General features: G+C 36.0%; 1 protein-coding gene and 1 pseudogene across 4 annotated transcripts in view; one reads left to right on the forward strand and one right to left on the reverse strand.

Annotated features, from left to right (window-relative positions):
- Positions 1-24,685, reverse strand: part of GLCE (glucuronic acid epimerase) — a 98,572-nt gene that overhangs the window by 40,980 nt on the left and 32,907 nt on the right. For 2 of the 4 annotated variants that reach the window (XM_054565220.1, XM_054565218.1), the window contains one exon: positions 10,283-10,374. The exons of 1 other annotated variant lie outside the window; for it this stretch is intronic. The gene's annotated coding sequence lies outside the window, so the exon portion shown is untranslated. Of the gene's footprint in view, positions 1-10,282; positions 10,375-11,080; positions 11,184-24,685 lie in introns of those variants that run through there. One more of the 4 variants, XM_054565219.1, reaches the window with a different exon arrangement.
- LOC129064141 (COP9 signalosome complex subunit 4-like) lies at positions 16,757-17,829 on the forward strand (annotated as a pseudogene).

Raw genomic sequence — 24,685 nt, forward strand, 5'->3', positions numbered from 1 at the left:
TATCTAATTATTACTTTCCCTCCCAGGGGCTTAAAAGTTGAGAGATTTTTCTAATGATTTTCATTATTTTTTTTAATCTTAGGAGAAGTAGTGTAGTATAGTAGATAAGAGTGTACTTTTAGGTAAGAAAGCAAAGATTTAGCCCTGACTGGTGTGGCTCAGTTGGTTTGGCATTGTCCTACAAAGAGAAAGGTTGCTGGTTCAATTCCCAATCAGGACACATGCCTTGGTTATGGGTTCGGTCCCCGTCTGGGGTGTGTAGCAGAGACAACAGATCGATGTTTCTTTCTTACATCACTGTTTCTCTCTTCTCTCTTCCTCCCTTCCCCTTTCTCTAAAAATAAACAAATGTTTTTTAATTTAGAAAAAAAAAACAAAGGTTGAAATCCTGACTTTTGACAATACTAGCTGTGTTACCTTGGATAAATTTTCTTATAAAATGTGGGTAATTGTGCATAGCATGTAGGCTAACCATGAGGAGTAAGTTAAATAACATGCAAAACAAAGTGCCCAACTTGGAGTTAACCAAAAAACAGTTGCTTAAAAGAAGTTAGACTTTATCCTTCCTCAATTCCCCAATTACAGAAATGCTTGTTTCAACACTGTCAGGTAACACTGTCAACTGTCACATAAGCACAACTGTTTATAGCTGCCACTTCATTAGTCTTGGGCTCTACAGAAGTCACAAACCTCATCTTCTGAGTCTTCCATAAATAAGGAAGTAGGCTGCCATCAAGACCTTAACAGATAAAACCATATACTTTCTTTTTTTATCCCTACTGTTCAGAAAAAGGGAAGGGGGAAATAAAATATATATGTATAATATAAATATAAGCATATATAGTCCCCCCTCCACCCACAAGGCTAGGAAAGCTGTCTTACTTACATCTTATTTACAAAGAGAAGCTGATGAAGTAGGACAGTATAAGTTATGTTATGTATAGTGATCAGAACAGCCACTACAGAAATGTTTGCACTTTCCACTTTAACACCTGCTGGATTAGACAGCAGTACTGTCCCCTCTCCAACCCTTTCCCCACATACTGAGCCACAGAGTGGTGAAGCAGATTGCCCCATCTGGTGCATAGCTATGGTTCTGCCCCACACAACTTAACAGGTGTGCCAAGACAGGGAGTCAAAGCAACTCTACCTAATACACAGAAACAAACAGAGAGGTTGTCAAATTGAGGATACAAAGAAGTATGGCCCAAATGAAAGAAAAGAACAAAACTCCAGAAAAGGAACTAAATGAAATGGAGATAGCCAACGTATCAGATGCAGAGTTTGAGATACCAGTGATCAGGATGCTCAAAGAACTCACTGAGTACCGCAACAACATAAGGGAAGAAATGATGGTAACACGAAGTGAAATAAAGAAAAATCTACAGGGAACCAACAGTGGAGAGGACGAAGCTGAGAATCAAATCAATGATCTGGAACACAAGGAAGAAAAAAGTTTTCAATCAGAACAGCAGGAAGAAAGGATCCAAAATAACGAGGATAAGCTTAGGGACCACTGGGACGACTTTAAACATACCAGCATCCCAAACCATAGGAGTGCCAGAAGGAGAAGAGAAACAGCAAGAAATTGAACACTTATTTGAAAAAATAAGAAATGAAATAAACCTAATTTGGTGAAGGAAATAGACACAGAAATCAGTCCAGGAAGCACAGAGAGTCCCAAACAAGTTGGACCCAAAGAGGACCACACCAAGACACATCATAATTAAAATGCCAAAGGTTAACGATAAGGAGAGGATATTAAAAGCAGCTAGAGAAAAGCAGAGTTATCTACAAAAGAGTTCCCATAAACTATCAGCTGATTTCTCACAAGAAACTTTGCAGGCAAGGAGGGACTGGAAGAAGTATTCGAAGTGATGAAAAACAAGGACCTAAAACCTAGTTTACTGTATCCAGCAAAGCCATCACTTAGAATGGAAGGACAGATAAAGTGCTTCCCATACAAGGTAAAGTTAAAGGAGTTCATCATCACCAAGCCCTTATTATAGTGTTATGTTAAAGGGACTCATTTAAGAAAAAGAAGATCAAAACTATGAACAGTAAAATGACAACAAACTCACAACTATCAACAACTGAATCTAAAAAAGAAAAAGAAAAAAAAACTAAGCAAACAACTAGAATAGGAACAGAATCATAAATACGGAGACCATTTGGAGGGTTATCAGCGGGGAAGGAGAAGGGGAAGAGGGAGAATGGGGGAAAAGGTACAGGGATTAAGAAGCATAATTAGGTAGGTACAAAATAGACGGGGGGTATAGAACAGTATAGCAAACGGAGAAGCTGAAGAACTTATATGCACAGTACGTGAACATGAACTAAGGAGGGGAGGAAGGTGGGTACCAGGAGGAGGGGAGCAAAGGGGGAAAAACTATGACAACTGTAAGAGGATAATCAATAAAACAGAATTTGAAAAAAGGAAAAATATGCAAATGGTCAATAAACCAAAAAAGGTCAACGTTACTACGGGTCAAAAAAATGCAAAAGTCAGGCATGATAGCATTTCTGCCTAACAAATTAGCAAAGCTTTTTGTTTTTAATAGGAATGTCCAGTGTTAATTTAAGTAGAAGAAAATACTCTCATGCATTACTGCTAGAATTTTAAATTGTTATGAAACTTTTTATAGGTTTCAATTACAGTCAATTGATGCATTTTGGCATTCAGTAACAACAATAGAAAACTTAAAATATGCATGCCTTTTTTCACAAAAAATTTGCTTCCAGCAATTTAAGACAAACATTAAGTTACAGATTTAACTATAAGAATGTCAATCAATAATAGCACTGTTTATAATGATTAAAAATTTAAAACAACCTATATCTCCAACAATATAATAAGAAGGTAGTTAAATTATGGTAAAACTGGTTAAGACACCTTTAAAAATAGTGATATAAATATCTACTTATTGACATGGAAAGATGATATATTGTTAACTCAAAAATGTAGGTAACAAAATATCATGTGTAATATAAGCCTAATTTTTTAAAAGAAAAATTACATGAAGACATGGAAAAGAATTAAAAATTTACCAAGAATGAAAAAAACACACCCTGCTGGTTTAAATTCAAAGACTGTCATCATCATAACAACAACAAACCTGGGTTTGGCCACTAGAAATATCAGTGAGATAATCACACTATCAAATAAGATGCTAAAAGAGATACAATCATTCTGAAGTACACAGGACATCTTTCCATTTGTAATGACTTCTAACACCAACACTTTCAGAATCTGAATATGTAAATAAAATACTGTTTTGGCTTTCTCATACTGAAATAAGGGAATAATTAACTAGTTAACTAGACCTAGTTAACTAGAATCTCTATCAAGGAAATCAATCATAATTACCCAAATGATGTAATAAGAATGCTATCCTTCAAGGCATATAGTAGCTTGCCAATATAAGCATACATTTTATGTAATATATTAAGTTCTTTAAATAACTTTATACAGGAACCCCCCCCATAAAAATCTATTTAAATAACATGGTATCCCTGTACATACTTCAATAGATTAAATACAGGTCTTTACAAAAGTAGTAAATGTAAAGATCAAATAGGGTAAAAATCACTCACTAAAGCTTTGTCTTTAATTCCATTCCAATAAAAGTTAAATATAGGCTAAGAATTCAATTAGTTATTGAATTATAGGTTTTTTAGCAGTAGTCTTTGAAATTCTACAAAGTAGGTAATGAGTATTCCCCACATTTTTATTAATTCAGCTCAATGAAGCAATATAGTAAAGTGTTTTTAACCTATCAGTCAATTTAAATGTTTACATAAAGAGCCCCAAGTTTAAAAACATTCATTTTGTAATCTTTCATCTAATATTAATTGATTAGTGATAAGAGCATACCAAAGGCATGTACTGAATAGACATAAAAGTATCAGCTTTCCTTTTTTATTTGATAGTCAAGGGGGAACGATCTTACCTAAGGCTCTAAAATTCTTTTTCTAAAGTGACATTTATCAATCCAATGCCAACTATTAGCACTAGCAGAATTTACTACATTTTACGATGTCTTGCGTGTCTTTTCAGCCCAAGATGTAGTTTATGAATAGATTCTTATAAAGCCATCTAATTTTGGACAACAATGAAATTATTCTTCAAATACTCAGCTACATAAAAACTAAAAATTACTCTATTGCAATGAGCACAGACAACTGAAACTCATACATGGAAATGTGTATTTTTATTATAAAATATAGCCAAACATTCAGAGATGATGGCAACTTGTTCAATCAAAAATATATTGGAAAAAACTCTCTATCTACCTGGTTGATCTTAAAGGAGAAAATAAAGAGAAATAAAAGAGACCAGCTTCCCCTTCACAAACATATGGATGGCATATCAACATCATTAGTCTTTGAGAAAATGCAAATTAAAACCACAAGATACCAATGCATATATAGCTGAACAGCTAAAAGACAGAAACAAACTGACAAGTACTCAAAACTATGGAGAGCAACAGAAACTCTCATACAATGGTAGTAGCGATGAAAAATTGTAAAGTCACTTGGAAAAAAGTAAAGTTAAACATAGTTACACTAAGGTACATAACCCCACTCCCAGGTATTTACTCAAATGAAATAAAAACAAAGACAAAGAAAGACCCACACACATAAAAAATACAAAACACAGTTATGTAAATGTTGGTAGTAGCTTATTAATAACTGCCCAAAGCTGCAGACAATCCAGGTGTCCCTCAAAATGTAAATGGATAAACAAGCTGGTAATACAATGGAATGGTACTTGGCAATAAAGGAAAAAAAAGAACAAACTAACGATTTATGCAACAGATGGATGAATATTAAATGAATTTTGTCAAGTGAAAGAAGCCAGTGATTCCATTTATGTGACATTCTGGAAAAAAAATAACTAAAGGCATGGAAAATACATCAGCAGTTGCTAGAGTCTGGAGTAGAAAGAGCGGTTGACTATAAAGGGGCAACACAAGGGAATTTAGGGCGCGATGGAGCTGTTGCTGGTAAATACATGACTCTATGCATTTCTCAAAACCCGCAACTGTGCAACACAAAGAGTGAGTTTTACAGGATACAAATTTAAACAAACCAGGGTGTCAGGGAAACCAAAGATGGAATGCAAACTGTGACAAATGACTCTAACTGTGTTAGAAGTGAGTGACATAGCAGACTGAAGGAGATATGGCAGAAAAGACCTGACTTAACTAACTTTGGAAAAGAACATTTTGGCTGGATACTGTGAGAATAAAGATAAAAAAGAACTGTTTACAAACACTGTATTTGTTTGGTAAATTTGTTTCTCACAGGAATATGGGTTAGCAATTCTAAAACTACTATCTCTACATGTATACATGTATAGCAAATATGTAAATGTAGTTACAAATAAACAAAAGAGAAGTGCTAGAATAATCTCTATGGTGCTAGATTAGATTTGGAGGTATCAATATAAATTAACTTGTTTTCTGTATATACAGATAGATAGTAATACAGAAATAAACACAGATGTGTATATACACAGGACAGGGTAAAAGTAGGTTTACAGCTGTGAATATGCAAAACACAGAGCTTATTCTTGTATTATTATTTATTAATTATTATATTATTTTTCACACAAACAACTAAACCTACTTTTGCCCCCACCCTGTATATGTGTGGATTAGTATAAAAGTATGCATTTCCTAGCTGTGACCGCTGAAAGGCCTAGAGGCAGTAACATTTCAGTAGCAATGAGCACAGCTAGTACCCAGAAGCTGGTTTCTAAATACTATTTTCCAGTAAGATGGACCTGGGCTCTTTGGAAAGTGGGTAATCCAGGCCTGGGGCAGGGGAAATACAAGATGAGCTTCCAGCTCATCTTGCAGAGCCAGAAAGTAAGAAATTACTTAAAAAAACACACACACAACATACAAAACATGTTGAAAGGACACAAAAGCAAACTTCAAAGGGCTCCCTGTGGCCAAGGCTTGAAAAATTTGAGCAACAAAATAAATAACAATAGCTGCTATTCTCATCCAGAGAATAAAATTAAATATCTATCAGTGAGCACTGATATAAATACATGATTCAATAAAATAAATGTGGGAAGGGACAATTCTTTCTTATAGATGAATTATAATGAATAAATATAGAAGGAAGGAATAGAAAAGAAAATCACCATTAGAATATCAGAGTAGTAATTGTTGTAGGCAAGACACACCAGTTAATGCTAAAATTAGTGGCCAAAAATTTAAGGAGAAACAGGATCATTTGTGTAACCTCAAAGTATTTTCCCTAAATATTTATTAATTAAGGAAAACCAGTAACTTTACAGTGGAGAAATCTGGCAGACATCACCAAATCAAGTGATCAAGATTAATAACATCACCTGTAATGTGTCACACTGACATCATGTAACCTCTGATATGAGAAGGACACCTCATCTCTCTGGTATTCTTTCCCAAAATCTGTAAGTTCAAGCTAACTACAAGAAACATCAGAGGAAACCAAATTGAATGACATTCTACAAAATACCTGACCAGCAGGCTTCCAAAGTGTGAAGGTAATGAAATACAAGGAAAGACTGAGGAACTGTCATATTGGAGGAGATGAAGGAAATGTGACAAATAAATGTAAGTGGGATCCTGGAAAAAGGACATTAGTGGAAAAATTGGTGAAATCCTAATAATATCTGTACTTTAATAGTCATTGTTGATCCTTTAGTTCCGATCATTGTGCTAAAGTTATGTAAGATGTTAACATTAGGGGAAACTGCCTGGAGAATATACAAAAGCTCTGTACTTTAGAATTTATTTCTGTGTTGTTAGAGCTTATTTGTATATCTAAAATTATTCCAAAATGAAATTTTTTTAAAGTAAGCTTTAAGCCAGTTGGTGAAAGGCAAATACCATGTGATCTCACTTATAAGAGGAATCTAATGAACAAAATAAACAAACAAGCAAAATAGAACCAGAGACATAGAAACATGGAACAGACTGACAGGGGCCAGAGGGGAGGGGCAGGGAGATAATGGTGGAAAGAAAGGAAAGTACTAGTCAAGGAATATGCATGAATGACCCACAGACATGGACAACGGTGTAGGGACTGACTGTGGGAATAAGGGGCATGCTGGGCAGAAGAGGGCAAAGGGGGAAAAATCACAACTGTAATAGAATAAAAATTTTTAAAAAGAAAAAAAATTAAGTTTTAAAAAAGTAGCCTTTATTACTCTCTTTCAAATGTGTGCATACCTTTCTTGATAGCAAGTTCTGTGAATAAAATTGTTTTTATTCTTAAAAAAATTATTTTGGTAGAAAATGAAATGACTATATAAAGGAAACCTATAAAGAATATATTAAAGTTTCTTAAAGAAAACCCCATAATAGTCAATTAAAGTTAGATGTTTTTACATTATCTCCTATGAGGATAAACCTTGGAGGTTCATTTCCAAACTAGTTTCTGTGTTGACCTAAAGCTATACAGTGGCATTAATCAAGGTCTACAAAATTACAAAGTTGACTGCTAGAGTCTGAATGTTTGTGTCACCCCCAAAATTCATGTTAAAATCCTAACTCACAATGTGATGGTATTTGAAGGAGGGGCCTTAGGGAGATGATTAGGACCCTCCCTCATAAATGAAATTGGTGCCCTTATGAAAGGAGCCCCGGAGAGCTCCTCACCTCGTCCACCATGAGAGCACACAGTGAACGGACAGTCCTCTATGAACCAGAAAGTGGGTCCTCACTAGACACCAAATTTGCTAGCACATTGATCTTGAACTTCCCAGCAACCAGAACTCTGAGAAATAAATTTCCATCATTTGTAGATAACCCAGTTATATCAGCCTGAATAAACTAAAACACCAGTTCTGTTTTAGTCTGAAAGCCAAAAATATGAACAGAAAAAGTTCTAAAACAAGTCCATCCAAGCCCTTTCTCATCCAGCCATACAAAAGACATATTCCATTTAAAGAAATTCTACATACATATCTAATTTCAATAACACTGTCAAACTGGCAATGACTCAGTATTTGATTTTTAAAATAAAATATTTTATGTTGACTTAGAAAAAGTAAGATTGTATAGAGGATTATATGGAAGAAAAATATCAAGCTGTGAACTTTTCTGTAAATTTGTTTTTACTTCCTTTACTTTTAAGTACAATACTGAAATATAAATCAAGAATAATTTTTTAAAAAGATATCTTAAGATATGATTTTGATAGAGGCAAAAAGCTTTAGCAGTATCTTCTTGTCATCTATCATTTAAAAGGAAATTCTTGCCCTGCCCAGGTGGCTCAGTTGGTTAGAGCATTATTCCATACACCAAAAGGTTGCGAGTTTGATCCTCAGTCAGGGCGTATACCTAAGACTGTGGGTTTGATGCCCTTTCACGGCCTGTACGGGAGGCAAGCGATCCATGTTTCTCTCTCACATTGATGTTTCTTTCCCCTCCTTCCTCTCTCTCTAAAATCAATAAACATATGCTCAGGTGAGGATTTTAAAAATATATTAAAAAATAAAATAAAAATAAAAGGGAATTCTTATGCATAAGTCTCGGTCTATGAATCAAATAGGTACTTTACAAATTCAATCCAGTTTAGACCACAACACACAAAATATACTAAGGTGGCATCATTCACATATTCAATCTATCAAGATTCCTATTGCTTCTTCTGCAGCTTAATTTTATCCATCTTTCATAATTCATATGTATAAGCACTCTAATTCTAAATCTATACTGATTTAAATATAAAATGTATGATGGTATAAAACTATGCAGAGATATTCTTACAGATAAATTAATACACTTCTCTCCTTTAAAATAAACTTTAAAAAGTTTTAAACTCACTTTTTAGAACACAAGTAAAGATACCTCACAGAAGTCTGTTAGGAATCCAAATATGTCTCAGGTTACGCCTAACATAACAGAGCGTGTTTTTCAAATCATTTGACTCTTAAGAGATGAAGATTTCAGAGACTTATTTTATTCTGTTAAAATTATCCAAAAACTAGCAAAAAAAATCTTTTAACAATTTTGGTTTTCAAAACAAATTCAAAACAAGAAAATTCCTTTATCATGTATTTCATTAGACACTGTATTTAATTTGATATTGCTTAGAAATTATAATTTATATGTCATGTTTAAAAAATATGCTTTTTTCTTCAGTAAAGAGATTCCTGAGAAGCCTTGAAAACATTTTACAGGCTCTCTCGGGTCAAATTTTAATTTCTCCTTCTGTGTTATGTTTTTTAAATACTCATAAATTTTAGGAATCACGAGCAGGTATAAGTGATTCAATATAAACTTCAGAGGTAAATATAATTCCAACTTTAACCATTAAACAGTTTTATAGCAGGATTTTTTCATTTAAAATTTCATGTTATCTAAATCACTATGTCACTAAGGCAGATACTAAAAACACATAATCATTATTCTCAAAATGTTACTACTTCTGTTTAAATTTACCAAGAAAGACAAGACGTAATTAAACACATCAGTGTGAAATTTTTTTTAGAGCAGGAATAAACTTGACCTTTTTCATATAAACTTTTATTTTTAAAGATCTAAGCAAAATAAAGACCTACTCAGAAACAAGCGCTTGGCATTTAGCTGCTCACAGCACTGTCTTATTTTTGAAATCAATTATTTCAGAAAATTAATACCTCTTTCTAAGAAATAATACAGACCCTTCACTTCAAGAAGTATGGCTTGGGATAGGAGCACATCTACTCATACGCATATTGAAATCTTCAAGTAGTTTCATAGTTGACAGCACTTACTGACAACTAAAAATGGGTCAGCTATCACTTCACATGCTATAATTATATAGCATAGTAGGACAGTATGATTTAATCATCTATGCCAAGGGTCATCAAAATTTTCTTAAAGGGCCAGATTTTAGGCTTGCAGGCCATACAGACACTGTTGCAGCTAATCCACTCTGCCACTGTAGAGCTAAGGCAGCTATAAACAACATGTAATTAATGGGTGAACTATGTTCCAATAAACCTTTATTTACCAAAACAGGCCTGTAGGCCACAGCTTACCAACTTCTGCACTAGGCAAACAGATCTGATTATACAACCCCTTCAGTAAACATATAATCACATGTTCCCCTCATATCTGGAACTTGTTACCTGGGCCATTAGTTATTTAAATAATAAAGGAACCATGAAAATATTTTCTGAGGTCAGAATCTCAGGTAGACTTAAAAGTTAAAATCTGTTAATAAAGCACACATTAAAATATAAGTTGGAAAATGTAAAGTAAGGGTATGATTAAATTTTATTAAACAATCTTACCTTAATCAAATGAAAGAATCTAAACTCTAATACATGTCTGATTTCAAACTCAAAATAATTTTTGCCCAACACTTCAGTTTCTTGTCAAATTCCTGGAAAAACAAAATTAAAACTTTTAAGTCAGATTCCAATAACAGATAAAATGGGGTAATCACACTCCATTTTGTGAGTGTAGCTACAAGATCTGGGTAGACTCCATGGAGCACCTACGTGAGGAGTCTGAAAAGTAAACAGTAAAAAGCAGATTGGGTAAGATGATCAGAATTTGAAGTATCACTGAAAGAGCATTTTGTTTCCCACTGATTTCTTCTGGCCTGAACTTAATACAGCCCCACTCGGAAGTAGGCATTAGCACACAGAAAGCTTCCAAAGACGTCTGGGGCGGGGGTGGGGGGTGGGAGTGCTCTAGGAAAAGGAAAGGGATCTCTTAACAAGAAAGTATAGAAATCCTTCCCCACTTTTTCCTCCATTCTCGCAAGCTTAGCCTCCTGTGGCAGCTGTGGCAAAAGAAGCTATCAGGACCCTAAGACTGATGGAGAGGAACACCTTCCTCTCTGATTAAAGTTGCTGTGGTCCCAAGAGGATGTGGGGAATCCCTGCTGCTTTTTTTCCTCTCCCGCTGTCCTAGATGGGCACAGCTGTAGGTAATGTACATTAGAGAGGGATAAATAAATCCCTACCTTTCTGATCAGAGAATGGAAAAGGGTGACCCCAGAGAATCAGAAGTTACTGGGAGACCCCAAAGGAAGAGCTTGGGAAAGCAAAATTTCAAAATTCCTTATGAACTCCCAGGCTTACCCTTAAGCAGCACATGCACGGATCTGACCCAAACAAGCATACACAGACTTTGAGACTTGAATCCATGGGACAGAGCACTACTAAGTTCCAGGCCAATGGGTGGTGCACATGTGGGACAGATCCAAATCCAAATAGCAGGGCAAAGTCTTTGAAAACTAAACTGAAAATTGATGTTGTAACCACTACCCCCATGGGAACCTGCAGTTTGAACCTAACTGGGCTGATTGCCTACTAAACTAATACATTAACATTCTGCATAGGGTTTAAACAAGACCCAAAGTTTCACAACATTAAGAGTCAAATGCTCAGAATATAGTCCAAAATTATTTGACATAAGAAGAACCAGGAAAATTTCAACTTACGTGTAAAAAGATGACTACACGAAGAAAACACAGATATTGGAATTATCGGAGGAAGATATAAAAAATATTAAAACAACTATTTAAAATGTTTTACCAAGTAAGATTAGACATTCTTAAAAAATGTGGAAAAATAAAAAGACTCAGAGAAGAAATAGAAGGTAGAAAGAACCAAATGTAAATCTTAGAATTAGAGAAATATAAATAACCAAAATTCAAAGCTCACTAGATGAGCTCAATAGTATAATGAAGATGACAAAGGAAAAAGTCAGTGAACTCAATGTAGATAAATAGAAATTATCTAATGTGAACAACAGAGAGAAAAAGACTGGAGGTAGATACACTTCACCTCCTCGCACAACCAAAAGAAGGACAACAATAAATTTAAAAACAAAACACCAGAAATGCCAGAAAATTGAACTATACGGAAGTCCTGCAATCAAGGAGTTAAAGAAACATTCATCCAGACTGGTAGGAGGGAAGGAGACGGGCAGCCGGGGTAGAGAGGATGCATGGCAAGGCGGTGGCTGGAGGACTGGGAGAGCAAGGTGGCGGCTGGCGGTCCCACATTTTTGCACGGATAAACTGGGAGGAAAAACTGGGGAGCTAGACAGACCATGCAACCCAGGGTTCCATCTTGGGAAAAGAAAATCTCAAAACCTCTGGCTGTAAAATTCTGTGGGGATTGCGGCGGGAGAAACTCCCAGCCTCACAGGAGTGTTCACTGGAGGGAAACACAGGGTCCTAAAATGAACACAAACTCACCCACCTGAGAATCAACACTCAAGGGCCCAATTTGCTTGTAAGTAGCAGGAAAGTGACTGAAAACCAGGGAGAGCAGAGCAAGAGGCATTTCCCTCTCTGACCCCTCCCCCACATACAGTGCCACAACGCAAGGACATGCGTCGCCCTGCCCTGGGGAATACCAAAGGCTCCACCCTTTACAGCATAACAGGTGGGCCAAGACAAAGAAATATAGCCCAAATGAAAGAACAGATCAAAACTCCAGAAAAAGAACTAAGCAACGAGGAGATAGCTGACCTCTCAGATGCAGTGTTCAAAACACTAGTAATCAGGATGCTTACAGAAATGGTTGAGTATAGTCACAAAATAGAGGAAAAAGTGAAGGCTATGTGTAGTGAAATAAAGAAAAATATACAGAGAACTAAATGAAAGGAAGGAAACAGAGGATGCAAATCAATGATCTGGAGAAGAGGAGTTAATCTGAGGAAGCTGATGCTATCTCTGGATAGATAGTATCAGAATTGAGTTGAATTGTAGAACACCCAGCTGATGTCTGAGAATTATTTGCTGGTGTGGGGACCCCCTGCCATACACACATCATAGCTGGGTCCTTTAAATAGGATGACCTTTCAACAGGAGAATTTTTTAGAATGATGAAATTATCTGTATGGTACAGGGGTAGTGCCCAATGACCCTGTGCATTTGTTAAAACCCATATAGAATTATACATCACAAAGAGTGAACTTTAGTGTATGCAAATTTAAAAAAATCAGCTAAATGTTCCGGGAATTTCAAGAGAGAATACAGTCTGTGACAAATGAATCTGGCTGTATTATATGTGAATAGCATATACCCACTGAAGGGACTATAGGAATATGAGTTGACCTAAGTAAATCTGGAAAATAGTGTCTTGAATGGAAATTTTAAGGCTAAATATAAAAGGACCTGTACATGAACACTGTATTCTAGTTGGTAAATTTATTTCTCATGGTGGTACTAGTTAACAATTCTGAACTTGCTTTGCATGTATACTAGGGTGGAATAAATAAGTAAAAGAATGATTGAAGCCAGGTTTCTCATTGTCAGAGAGAAGTTATAATAGGCCAGGGGGAGAGAGCTAGAATGAACACTGTGGTACTAGGTTAGAGTCACAGACATTGGCATAAACTTAACATATATACTGCTTAATATGTAATACAGACATAAAATGAAGCACACCCATAAAATGAAGCAATCACCCCACCACCTTGAGTGTAGGCTGCAATTAGTGACTCACTTCTAAAGAACAGAGGTACAGAAAGACAAAATAATAACTTTACAGTGGAGGAACCTAGCAGACATAACCTTAACCAAGTGATGGTAGCATGTACTCCCCAATATGATGTGATGAAAATCTTCCCTAAAATGCTTAACCTCCATCTAGTCATGAAAAAATCAAACACAAACTGAGAGGCATTCTACAAAATAACTGACTGGTACTCAAAATTATCGAGGTCACAAAAAACAAGGAAAGACTGAGAAACTGCCACAAACTAAAGGAGACTAAGGAGACATAACAAATGCAATGCAGAATCCTGTACTGGATCCTGGAACAGGAAACAGAAAGCTAGTGGAAAATCTAGCAAAATCTAAGTTTAAAATTTGGAGTTTGGTTAATGTACCAATGGTGGTTTCTTGGTTTGGATAAATGTACTTGGTTTTGAAAGATGTTATCATTATGGGAAGCTCTGTATTATCTTTGCAACTTTTCTATAAATCTATAATTATTCCAAAGTAAAAGTTTCTATTATTTTAAAAAATGGACACAAGACTTGAACACACAGTTCACCAAAGAGGACATAAATATATGGCAAAAAGCACATGACAGCATGTTCGACAACATTAGCTATAAGGAAAATGCAAATTAAAGCCATTATCAGACATCACTGCAAACCTACTAGCATGGCCAAAATTACAAAGACTGACCATACCAAATACTGACAAGTAGGCAGAACAACTAGAATTATCATACATCACTGATGGGAATACAAGGTGGTATGGACACTTTAGAAAACAGTTTAGCAATATCTTATAAAGTTAAATTACACACTTATCATCTGATTCAGCAATCCCACCACTGTGTATTTATTTACCGAAGGGAAATGATTGCATCCATGCAAAAGCCTGTACACAAGTGTTTATAACTTTTCTTTTCAACTTAGTTAAAAATTGAAGCAACTCACAGTCCTTCAATGAATGAATGGATAACCAAACTTGGTACATTCACACAATTGAATACTACTACACAATTAAAAGTAATCTTAAGGCATTATGCTAAGTAAATAAATGCATATATAAGTTTCAAATGGATACATACTGTATCAATTCCATTTCATGATAATTACTAAAGTGACAAAACTAACATGACAGAGTGGTTGTCATGAATTACTGACAGGGTGGGAAAGGTACAACCACAAAGAGATAGGGATAGATCATGAAGGGGTTTTATGAATTAATCAAACTGTTGGGACACAGACTGGGATGATGGCTACATGGATCTAAATACGTGTTAAAATTCATCAACTGTGCATAGAAAGAGTCAATTTTACTGCATGTTCATTTAAAAAAATAAATTTATGAACTAAAACAAACAAATAACCTTTCAATCAGCAGGGTTTGTCCAGGATATTTAGTTTGGATTTTATAGTCTATAAAAATTCTCGTTTATTTTGGCTACTTTTAAGATAGAGCAGTGACAAATATCACAGCTCAGTCCTGACATGTAGTCACTGGGAGATCAATAGCCTAAATGTCAGTTCCTCTAGGGAGTACATCACCTGCAAAGGAATCTAATCTGCTAACAATCACAGCCCCACCTAATTAAAGAGTAAATCCTGTCATCTACTTAATGGCATCATAAAAGAGCTTCCATTAAAGATGAAGAATATTGATTTATAGTTAGAGAATGCCAGGGAGGTAAAAAATGTTTGTGTTTAATTCTACTTCAAATGCATAGAGAACATTCTAAAAATAAAAAAGTAAAATGCAATAATTTATTTTCACCTTTATTATCAGTGAAAAAATAATTGTTTTATTTGAATAAGTAGGGCAGGGTGAAACAAAAATGTAAAACAGATAACATATATATTACATGTAAATCCCATAATGTATATACTATACATACACAAGGCACAAAACATTCAAATCCATGTACTATAGGAGTTAATTTAAATGAAAAAAAATTTTAGATTTTATTTATGTTTTAGAGAGAGAGAGGAAGGGAGGGAGAAAGAGGAGAAGAGAAACATTTATGTGCAAAGAGAAGGTTGCCTCTTGCATGACCCCAGTGGGGGACCTGGCCTGCAACCCAGGTATGTGCCCTGACTGGGAACTGAACTGGCGACCTTTAGGTTTGCAGGCTGGTGCTCAATCCACTGGACCACACTAGCCAGGGTGGAATTAATTTAAATTTAAAAAGCATAAGTACAAACGTGTACCTTTCCTAAACCCCTTTATCATAATACATAATCTATTCAATTCCTAAGTTTACTTTAGGTGTTATTTTTAAAAAGTAAATTCAGCCTTGGCTGGTGCAGCTCAGCTGGATTGAGTGCCAGCCTATGAACCAAAGGGTCACTGGTTTGATTCCCAGTCAGGGCACATGCCTGAGTTTCGGGCCAGGTCCCCACTTGGGGACATGCAAGGGGCAACCACACATTGATGTTTCTCTCCCTCCCTCCCTCTCTCTCTAAAAATAAATAAATAAAATCTTTAAAGAAAAAAAAGGCATATTCAGCCAAATACTTGTATTTAGTGAAACTCATTGATTACTTATTTTTTAAGGACACAACTGTTCTCAGCTGTGCTAATTTTAGCAACAATTTCACATTACTACACTTTATTTAAAAGAATCACATTTTTTAAAAAAATAAGGCCAATCTACAATTACACTAATTTCAAATAAAAAACAAAAAACTTCTGTAAGAAATAGCTTTTGCCTTAAGGCTTTTTGTTTTCCTAACATTACATTTGATTTGAAGTGAAATGGCTTGCTTCAAGAATTTAGGAGTATTTTGCCCAGAAATACTTTGGAAAAATATATAACTTACATCTGGAACCTTATCCTTTTCTAACTGAAGCCATTGGTATGTAGTCACTCTAATAGTTCACTAAGGCCATTTTAGTTTTAACATTCACTAAAACATGCATATTCCTCCATGTAATCTCAGATGTTCAATTTACTAAACAAAGGCTGCTTTAATAATTCTGATCTGACTTCTAAGGATGCAAAGCACCTGTCAAAAGCTTTCAGTAAGACAGTAAATTTTATCTGTCTCTCTGTGGCATTGCATGTATTTAAGTCATCTTTATTTTAATGTCCATAACCACAAAGGGGCTTTTCCCTCTCTTTTCAAAAGAATTGAGAACCTCAGTCATTTTTACCATAGTGCATTCACTGACATACTTCCAGCTGTCTTCAAAAGTTTCCATTTAATAAGAATTTTTACATATGAACAAAACCCAACAGTCTGCTACACTTTCCTAGACACTGAGACAGCAAAAAAATTCAGAGCTTGGCTGAGCTGGAAGAAAGATGGCGGCAGCCATGTGACAAGGTTTGACCCAGCTCATGAATTAGAACAGCTCTTATAAAGATCTGATGGGCAAGTATAGTCAGATCCTGGAAAATACCATTCAGTTATCTGGGGCAGAAAACTAGAAGCTTTGAAAGCTTTTGCAGAAGCAATGGTAAACAAAAATGTCAGCCTCATGATCTCTCGACAGTTGCTGACTGATTCCTGCATGCTCTCCCTAATGTGCCTGATGGCACAGCCAAAGAAATCTTTTTTTTCACCTTGGAAAAGATCCATCCTAGAGTTATTTCATTTGAGGGGCAGGGTGCTTCCATAAGACAGCATCTTGCATCCACATATGAGAAAGAAGGTTGGAGAAATGCAGCACAAGTGCTGGTAGAATTCCTTTGGAAAGAGTAACAAAAAAAAAAAAAGTACAATGTGGATTATAAACTAGAGATGCACCTGAAAATTGCTAGGTTATATCTAGAGGATGATGACCCAGTCCAAGCAGATGCTTACATAAATAGAGCATCATTGCTTCAGAATGAATCAGCCAACAAACACTTACAGATACATTATAAGGTGTGCCATGCATGTGTTTTAGATTATAGAAGAAAATTCAATGAGCTGCACAAAGGTCCAATGACTTCTCTTACAAGACAACAGTGCACAACAGTGAAAGGCAGAGGTCTTAAAACATGTTTTGCATTGTACCATGATAGCATCAGCAGGACAACAGTGTTCTCGAATGTTAGCTACTTTTCTTAAGGATGAAAGATGCAGCTTGCTGCTTATGGGATTTAGAGAAAATGTCCCAGAACAGAATCATCAGATGAAATCAACTTCAAGAATTTGTTGCCATGCTGATGCCTCACCAAAGAGGAACATGAGCTGATGATTCTAGCATGTTGGACAGAGCTGTTAGTGAACACAATTTGTTGTCTGCAAACAAATTATATAATATTAACTTTGAAGAACTTGGAGCTCTTTTAGCAGCTAAGGCAGAATAGACAGCATCACAATCATAACAGAAGGACTCATGAATGCATTTATTGACCAGATTGGTGGAACAGTTCATTTTAAAACATGAGAGACCCTGCCAACATGGGACAAACAGAATTAATCACTTTGTTTCCAAATAAATAACCTTTTGGAGAAAATTAGCACCAGAATAAACAGCATAATTCTTGGAAGCCCAAATGTGGCTGTATAGGGAGAGGGCTCAGGAAAGGAACAATGGCTTTTGCCAGCACTTGCTTGCAGAATTTCTGTGAAAAATACCTTTTTCCATGTTATACAGACTAATGTCACTATATCCAAAGTATTTGCATCATGACCTTATATATTTCAATCCCTTTTATGCTGGATTCCATTTATAGAAGACAATATTAGGGCACAGGTACAAGCATTTAAAAATATGTAGTTCCCTCTTCCAGTCAAGATGGTGGCATAGGTAAACACAACTGGCCTCCTTGCATAACCCTACCAAAATTACAACTAAACTACAGGACAACCATCATTCAGAACCATCAGAAATCAAGCTGAATGGAAGTCCTACAATTACAAAATTAAAGAAGAAACCACATCAAGACTGATACAAAGGGCAGAGATGCTGAACAGGCTGGTGCCACACCCATGTGTAGCAGATAAAAATCAGAAGGGATATCTCAGGACTGAGGGGTCCTAGCCCCACACCAGGCCTGCCAACCCAGGCTTCCAATGCCAGGAAGATAAGTCTTCATAACTTCTGGAGTCCTTGGCAGTTCCTCTTAAAGGACTCATGCCCAGACTTACTTAAACTCACTCCCTCTGAGCTCCAGCACAAGGCAGCAGACTGAGAGGCATCAGAGACATATGGGGAGGAACTGAATTGTCCAGCATCAGGGCAAGAGCTGAGGGGAAGCTTTCTCCCAGACAGAAGTGCTGACAGAGGCCACTGTTCCTTTTCTGAGCTCCCCTGGATCCCAACCCGACAGAGCCACAGAGCCAGCAGGCATGCGCTGTATCTGAGACTACATCAAAATGGCTCTTACTGTTAGCTCCATTCTGGTAATTCCCAGAGGCTCTGCCTCACCCAATTTTCAGACCCACCCAAGCTGTTTCCAGTGGCTTTTCCATACCAATGGCTTATCTTGGCTCATGCTTCAGATTTTCCAAAGTTCTCTCAAAAAAGCAGCATCTGGCTTCAGCAAACCCGTACCACTTGCAAAATGGCCTTGGGGGGGCACTAGCAGCAGCCTGCCTTAGTTCACAGCTTGGCCTTGCCAGAGCACCTCCAACCCCAGCACAAGTACTAGCCATCTGTAGATTGCTTGTGGCTTTTTCTGTGTGACCACGGACAGAACACAGGTGGTAGCTGACCTTGCACGTGCCAAAAGCAATCAAGGCTCTACTATAAGAGGAGTGTGTAAACACAGTAGGGGCACCATAAGTGCCCAGCTTGGGGAATAGGGTGCCACTGGACTCTGCAAGACGCCTAATGCATTAGGCTACTCTACCAAGTCCAGGAGATGTAGCAGCTCTAACTAATACATAGAAATAAACACAGGGAGGCTGCTAAAATGAGGAAACACACAGGGCCCAAATGAAAGAACAGAACACAAAACTCCAGAAAAAGACCTAAACAAAATAGAGATAAGCAATGTACTAGATGCATAGTTCAAAACACTGGTTATAAGGATACTCAGTAGGCTTAGTGAGAACCTCAACAGCATGAAAAAGTTCCAGTCAGAAATGAAGGATACACTAATTGATATAAAGAACGGTTTATAGGGAATCAACAGTAGAATGGATGATGGTGAGAAACAATCAGGAATTTGGAATATAAGGAAGCAAAGAAAAACACCCAAACAGAACACCAAAAAGAAAAAGAACACAAAAAAGTGAGGATAGTGTAAGGAGTCTCTGGGACAACTTCAAGTGTACCAACATTTACCTAATGGGGGTTCTGGAAGAAAAGAAAGAGCAAGAAATTGGAAACCCATTTGAAAAAATAGTGAAAGAAAACTTCTCTAATTTGGTGAAGGAAATAGCCATGCAAGTCCAGGAAACATAGAGAATCCTAAACAAGATGAATGTAAAGAGGCCCACTTCAAGACACATCATAATTAAAATGCCAAAGGTAAAAGATAAAGACAGAACCTTAAAAACAGCAAGAGAAAAGTTAGTTACTTACAGGGGAGTTTCCATCACACTATCAGCTGATTTCTCAAAAGAATCTTTGTGGGCTGGAAGGGACTGGCAAAATTATTCAAAGTCATGATAAGCAGGGACCTACACAGCCAAGATTGCTCCATCCAGCAAAGCTATCATTTAGAATCGAAGGGCACATAAAGAGCTTCCTGGACAAGAAAAAACTAAAGGAGTTCATTATCATCAAACCAGTATTATATGAAATGTTAAAGGGACTTATTTAAGAAATAAAAGATCAAAACTATGAACAACAAAATGTCAAAAAATACAAATCTATCAACAATTGAGTATAAAAAACTAACTAAGCAAACAAAAAGAACGGAGACAGAATCATGGACACAGTGAGTATTTTGATTGTTGCCAGATGGGAATGGGATATGGACGAACGGGTCCAGAGGTAAGGGGATTAAGAAGTAAAAACTGGTAGTTACAGAATAGCCTGGAAATGTAAAGTACAGTATAGGAAATGGAGTAGCGAAAGAACTTATGTGCATGGACAATGGTGGGGAGACTGCCTGAGGGAGTCGGGGATGCTGGGTGGAGAGGGGGCAAAGGGGAGAAAATCAGGACAACTTGAATAGCATAATCAATAAAATATAATTTTTAAAAAAAACTTAAGTGCTTTGAGCCTCTCCAAATGTGCTTATTTTAAGATGGAGTAGTGAGCCAAGAAAAAAAATTTTTTTTTCACACAAATCAACTTTATCTAGTAACATTTTATAGATTATAATACACTAATCCACCTTTATAAAATGAAAGTAGCTATTATTTTCCTTCACCCAAGTTAGTATCATCCAAACTAAATATGACAATAGCCATCTCTTCATAAGTAAATTGAATGAATTTTTTGTCCACTATTTCAAGTTAGTTTTTGAGAAATTAAATTTTGTATAAACATATTTTGGCTACTTATTTGGAGACATAAAGAGTTCTACTGATAAGAAATCATCTATAAATAATGTTAAATTGCCAAAGAATCATGAAGGAATTTTGAATGGAGAATTCAGTATCTATTAAGGTAGCCTAAGAACCCACGTGATATTTACACTTTGTAGCCCACAAGTGTAGCCTACAAGCATGTTTAGCCACACACTAGTGGTTCCAATTTTTTTAAAGAAGATTTAAAAAAAGAAAGAAAAAACCCTCTTGTAATGGTCAAGATTGAAACTAATGCCAAGGTAGATTATCTATAAATCACATGTACCCATGCTTACCCCAATATATCAGATACTAAAATTCCACATTGCAGTTTTGGGAAGCTACCTAGTACAGAACTGTAACCTTGACTATGTCTGAAAAAAATTAAGAATAACTGTCTCTAGAAGTCTCTGAACACTTGATAAGAATCCCGCGGTTTTCCCAAAAAGAGCAGATTAACACACAGCACATAATGGGAGAGCAATAGGGAATTTTCTGTGAGGAAGGCAGAAGCTCTAAGAGAAGTAAACAACAAATAGTAACTCTCATTAATTATTTTAAAAGTCTATCCATTCACAGAAAAGCCATATTGAGAAATATGGTTTTAATATGCTTCGGGGTTGGCAATTCTTTACTACCTATTGATGACTACTTATTTAAAGCAACTCCTCATCATTTTTTAATTGGGTAAGTACTTTCTGGCTATTGAATGCAGGAGGAAAAAGGTGAAAATTTATCAATTTATATGACAGCATTTCTAAAGCTGCCTTTAGCACTTTAGAATTTTTACTAAGAAAAATGGGAGTATATGAAAATTTTTTCATTTTTTAAAAAATCCTCCTCACCTGAGGATTTTTTTTTTTTAAAGAGAGAGAGGAAGAGAGAGAAAGAGAAACATTGATCTGTTACCTCCCGTACACACCCTGACCAGGAATTGAACCCACAACCTAGGTGTGTGCCCTGACTGGGAATCAAACCCACAACATTTTTGGTGTACGGAATGATGCTCGATCCAACTGAGCTACCCTGCGAGGGCATACATGATGATTCTTAAGGACTTTTTAAAAATTCTTCAGCGAATCTTAAATTGTCACCTGAATCTGGATAACTGAACTGAATATTCCGCACTGCTTTTGGAGTGGAAAATAGCAAAAAAGAGAGCAAAGTCAAGTTCCTAACAACACAAAGGAAAAGGAAGTAAACCTTTGTTAACAATATCTGTTGAGTCTCTAGTCTAGTATGTAAAACACTTGTAGTGGTGGGGTGAGGAAAGGACCAAAATAGAAAACACTAGACTAGTACTTGCTTTCAAAGAACAAACATAAACATAAAATATACAAAGAATCCTTTATAAGGCACTGCTGTATCTGTGTTGCTTGTTTTTTGTAAGTGTACTGCCATATACATAAGGGCAGGGACCGTGCCTTGTCTTGTTCACTACAATAACCTCAGTGCCTATTGTAATACTTAGCACAGAGTATAAAAAAATTATTTATTGGATAAATGAAGACTTTAAACAGTTATGTCAATACTGACACCTGGCTTCCTGGACTCCAGGAACCTACCATCTTAGGTAGAATAATGGCCTCTGAAGATATCCCTGCCCTTCTTCCCTACCCTCAGCCTAGTTTTCCTGACATGGCAAAAGGGACTTTCAGCTATAATTAAGGTAAAGGACACTGAGATGGGGAGATTATCCTGGATTATCAAAGTGGACCCAATTTAATCACAGGAGTCCTTTAAGGTGAAAGATAAAGCAGGAAGGTGGATCAGAGAGATGAGACAGGAGGAGGAGGAGATATCGGAAGTCTTAAAGACTTGACCTGTTGTTGCTGGCTTTTAAAATGAGTAAGGCAGGCTGCAAACGAAGGAATGAGGGTGGTCTCTAGGAACTGGGAAGTGCCCACATCTAACAGCTTGCAAGGCAGTTAGGATTTAAGGCATCAACTGCAAGGAAAAGAATCCTGCCCTACAGCCTCCAGAAAAGAACACTACCATGCTGAAATTTTGATTTTAGCCTTGTGGGACCCCCCATGTTGTCCTAATGACCTACAGAATATAAGATAAATTTTTGTTGTTTAAACCACGGAGTCTGTAGTGATGTGCTATGGCAGAAATGGAAAAACTAATACCTTCCCTTTAATCTCTATTCTAGCAACCTCAATATATTACTTCTTGCTGTCATCTTGTTACTACTTCAATAAAAGATCTAAAATTCTTAAATGCTTCAATATGATCACAATCTCCTATTCTTATTAACCATTCTACTTCATACTTCTCCCACCTGCCTTAGGAAGGAAAAAATCTTATTTAAAAGAATGGATATCTTGAAACAAAAATAATTAGTATTTTCTAGTTACAATGTTTGGTCAGCATTGTGCCAAAAAGTACATGACAGCTCTGTAGAGTAGTTACAATGAAACTGCAAATTTCACATTCTTTGCAACATACAGTACCAAGGGCATACATGGAAATGTGCTATTAAACAACCCAGTGTGTCAAATCCTGATTAATTTACTTTCAAAGGAAAAGCCTTTTGTTTTTAAATTTGGAACTATTTCTTTGCCTCTTTGCACTTACTCTAAAATATTAAAAACAACTTCATAAACAATCTGTTTAACCATAATTAGAATTTTATCTAGTTAAAACAACAGCAGAGCATGCCACAACACAGATGGCAGAGGCTTTCTCCTTTCCTGATCAGTGTCAAAGAACTGTTCTCCTATTTCATGAGTAAGAAGAATCTTGTTGCAGGCTATCTCATTTACAAAATACATAGTTATGAGTGGAAGGGAAGCTTTATTAAGAAAGACTTTGTTCAGCAGAACTGTTGGCTCTTTCTCAACGTAAAGATTTTTCTTACTGCCCAGAAAAGAAACCTAGCCAAATATATGATTAAGGAATCAGAATGGATGGAAGTCTGTACTATTGATTTTTACCCTGGTTTCAAGTCCTTAAGCATACTAATTCCTTTATGGAACAGGTTCCCAAACTTGGAACTTTTAAAAATCCCAATTCTCATGTTCCACCCCATACCAATTAAATCAGAATGTCAGGGTATGGGACAGGCATCAGTATTTTTAAAGATCCCTAAGTGGTTCCAATATAGTTTATTATTAGCAATGTGGCATGGTAGAGTGTGCTGAATGGAATCAGGTCTGGGATCTGGCACTTGCTCTACCACCAGCAAGCCTGGGTATGTCATAGGGTAGCCATTTCTTTCTCCATAAAAAGATAAGGTTAGACAAGTCCTTTCTAGTATCTAACATGTTACCAGTCTAGGATGAGATTCCTTAGTTCTCTCATAAAGGTTAAACTGCCTCAATATATAAACCCTGCAAAAAATTTAAAAAATAAAAATACATGATCTAATACTTATTATAGCCTGTTTAAAGCTATTTTATAAGGAAAGATTATCTTACAGTAGAAATTTAGCCATACTTCAACTACAATGATTTTAACATACCATTATGTCTCCCCAGGTCATAAAATGAAATGTGCTGGAATGGCAGAGATGCTTGAATTATCTGAAAATATAGCTTGCTCTTAGACTATTTCTTGAATTCTCCTTAAATTATATACTGCATGCATTCTGATTTTTTCTTTTTTTTTAATCATCTCCCTATATATTATATTTTGTTTTCCATTTGTTTGAAATTCATATGACCTTTGGAAAATCATATACATATACTTATTTCCATTTAGTAGTTGTTTCTAGTTTATAAAGTTGACATTATTAATCATTTCTATAACTTTAAATATATACATTGTTCTGAACTATCCATTTCAATGAATAATCTTTTTCTAAGATTCCTCCACATTCTATTCTGATTTAG

The sequence above is a fragment of the Pteronotus mesoamericanus genome, unplaced genomic scaffold (assembly GCF_021234165.1).
Source record: "Pteronotus mesoamericanus isolate MK-2021 breed Mesoamerican mustached bat unplaced genomic scaffold, CSHL_Meso_final contig_164, whole genome shotgun sequence".
NCBI lineage: Eukaryota > Metazoa > Chordata > Mammalia > Chiroptera > Mormoopidae > Pteronotus > Pteronotus mesoamericanus.